Here is a 2867-nt window from a genome sequence, read left to right on the forward strand (position 1 = left end):
AAGAGACCATCACCCCCAATCTTTGCCTCCCCTACGCTCACAGTATTTTTATAGAAAAGGCGTTGGAATCCGCATATTAGTCTAAAATTCCTCTCTACAGGCTTCCCTTCTGAACAGTTAAGTTTTGATAAACACTCACTGGCCAGCTTTCCCTCTACTTCATAGCTCTTTGCGTCCAGTTATGCGTGTATGGTTATTCACGTATGCGGTTGGCATCGCCACACCACCAGACCCTCGCGTTGGTTGGACAAGTCTTCCCACAGAAGTTGTTTGCATTGGTCTGTACCCCCATATCTATGAAGTACCTATGAGAGACTGAGGCCGCCTACGTGCGAATGCCAATTTTGAATGTACACAGTGATTTCTTGCCCATGAATGCCCTCAGCCGTCCGTTCTTCATTCATATAGCGTGTTTGTCACAGAGCTTTGAACCCTGAACACAGGAAATAAGAACCACAGGTCTGTGCCCTGGTGTAAGCCTGCTGTGGGATCTGGATGGAGAACTTGAGAGAAAGCCAGGCTGAACTTGTGTGGGTAGCTTAAGGAGTGATAGAGTTAGTTAATCAAGGCAAACTTCCCAGAGAGACTCAAACTTGAGCGATGCTTAAAGAACCAGATGGACTTTTTTTGTGCAAAACCACAGGAGGAGGTTATTATAAGCATTGAGGCAATTTGGACAAAGACTTGGAGAGGAGGCGATGGAAAATGGAACCGCCAAGGAACTACAGTAAAGCGAAAGGTGTTCGTTGGAGTGCAGCAAAACGGGAACCGGGGAGAAGGAATGAGTGTGAAGAGGCCAGAACTGCAAAATTAATTAGCATCGTATTTTAAGACGCCCAGCTGACATTTTAAGTAGCAAAATCCAGAATCACAACAGAATGATGCCCGGAAGTATGATTCCTACAGGTTTTCGGGGTTCTTCCTTCATTCTTGTGTTTTGTAATGATTGATGGAATGTCATACACAAGGTATTGTTGGAAAGGGAAACAGTAGTAGTAATAGTAATAAGCTAATATTGATTGAGGACTTCTTATGGACTTTATGTCATTTGATCCTCAGGGAGTAGACACTGTTATTGGCTCCATTTTACTGATGGGTGGACTCTGGCACACAGGATTCAATATCACTTGTCCAAAGTCACATCCTCCTAAGGGATGCAAGTTCAGGTGGTCTAACTTAGGCCTCGGGTCGTCTTAGGCGCTTCTCAAGGTGTGCCTCCCTTACCGGCAGCAGCAGCCGAATCCCCTGGGAACTGGCTAGATGTGCAGATTCTTAGGTCCCTCCCAGATCCACGGACTCTAAAAGGGGTGGTGCCCAGGGACCTGTGTGGTAACAAGCCTCCCTGTGGAATGACGCTGCCTGCTGAAGTCTGCGAAGCACACTTCTTAATCCTTCTCAAACTGGTGCACAGACCAAGTGGTATCTGACAGCCCCTGGAAGTTGGCTAGAAATGCAGAGTTCCAGGCTCCACCCAGACTTCCTGGATCAGAGCTGCATGTTCCCAAGATCCCCGGGCGAGTTAGTGTTGAGAAGCCCTGTCTGCCTGCAGCGAGGGTAGTGTCCTGGCCACCATCCCTGCCTTCGGTGATGCGTCAAGTGGCCAGATGGGAGCCATTTTTAATGACCATCAGGGCACAGGATCTGTCGAACGACTTCAAGAAAGCGTGTTTATGAATGGATTTCAAGACCTCACCTTGAGCGTCAGCACTCCCTTCTGAGCTTGGAAGACTGTCACAAAAGAAACAAATAGGATTAGGAGCTTTCTGCCACGCTTTTCCTTTTTAGGGTGCAGTTGGTACAAACCCCAACCTCTTCTTTTTTCATTTTCATCTTTTTCCCCTGAGTCTCCGGTTTGGATGTGGAAGCCATAAAAAGCGTACACTGTGCTAGCAGCAGGGATGGGAGAGGCAAGGCAGCGTTTGAATTCAAATGCCCGTGTGTGGGTGAATATGCCTTCCCATTGTCACATGCTTTTTTATTGTAAAACATAATAATAATAACAACATTGGGATTCCATTTTTCTCTGCCCCCTTGTCCACACTAAATTAAGACTTTGGCTCCAGAGAACTTTTCAAAGTCTTCCCCTCTAGACGCTCAGGTACCCTGAGGGTTTCTGTCTTTTAAGCAGCTGTGAGCAACTCCTAATTAGATAGATCACTTTGTAGTGTGCAAAACGGCAAAACAGGAGGTTCTGGTTAAATTAACAGAGGAAGAAAGGAAGAGCCGTTCTGTGCGGCGCAGTGCCCCACTGCTTTATGACTATTGCTGTTGTGAGGTTTTACATTTAAGTACCTGAGGTTTAAAATTAAATGTCTAATATAATTTGGCGTTGCTAACATGAGACCCGCATGTGCCCTCCGAGAAAACCCAGACAGCTCCGCTCTGGGTTTCAAATTGCCGTCTGCCGGCCTGCGGGCAGCTCGGGGGGCTGGTCCCTCTTCGACTGAAGCACCACATGCTGCTTGGCGTAATTTTTTAAATGCGGAAACGTATTCATCTTGGGCTTCTGCATTGAAAAAGGCTGTTCCCGTAGTCCATGAAAAATTAATTTTTTTACATTTTTTCTCACTCTCCTAAGTGTTTGACAGAAGTAATTTTTGCAGCAAGAGAGAATAAAAACTGGTGGCTGTAAATTCCTGTCCTGGAACCCCTTGTGTAGATTCTTTATGGACCCAGAATTGATCTACATGTCAGAGCCTGTTGTGGTTTAAACTGTTTATCACCTCGATGGCAGCGGTGAGCTCGTGAACACCAACTTATAATCCTGGCTGAAAGAAATTGGTGTTTGCAGTCAATGAAGGGGCAGCTTAGCTTTATTGATAGACTCAGAACAATTATCTCTGCAACAACCATTGGCTGAGGGTTTT

The 2867-nt window shown here is 46.1% G+C and overlaps 1 protein-coding gene across 1 annotated transcript in view; it reads left to right on the forward strand.

The window, feature by feature from the left end:
* The window catches only part of AGAP1 (ArfGAP with GTPase domain, ankyrin repeat and PH domain 1), a 625487-nt gene that overhangs the window by 448292 nt on the left and 174328 nt on the right, over positions 1 to 2867 (forward strand). The gene's annotated exons all lie outside the window — the stretch shown is intronic.

This window comes from Hipposideros armiger, unplaced genomic scaffold (assembly GCF_001890085.2).
Source record: "Hipposideros armiger isolate ML-2016 unplaced genomic scaffold, ASM189008v1 scaffold_17, whole genome shotgun sequence".
Taxonomy (NCBI): domain Eukaryota; kingdom Metazoa; phylum Chordata; class Mammalia; order Chiroptera; family Hipposideridae; genus Hipposideros; species Hipposideros armiger.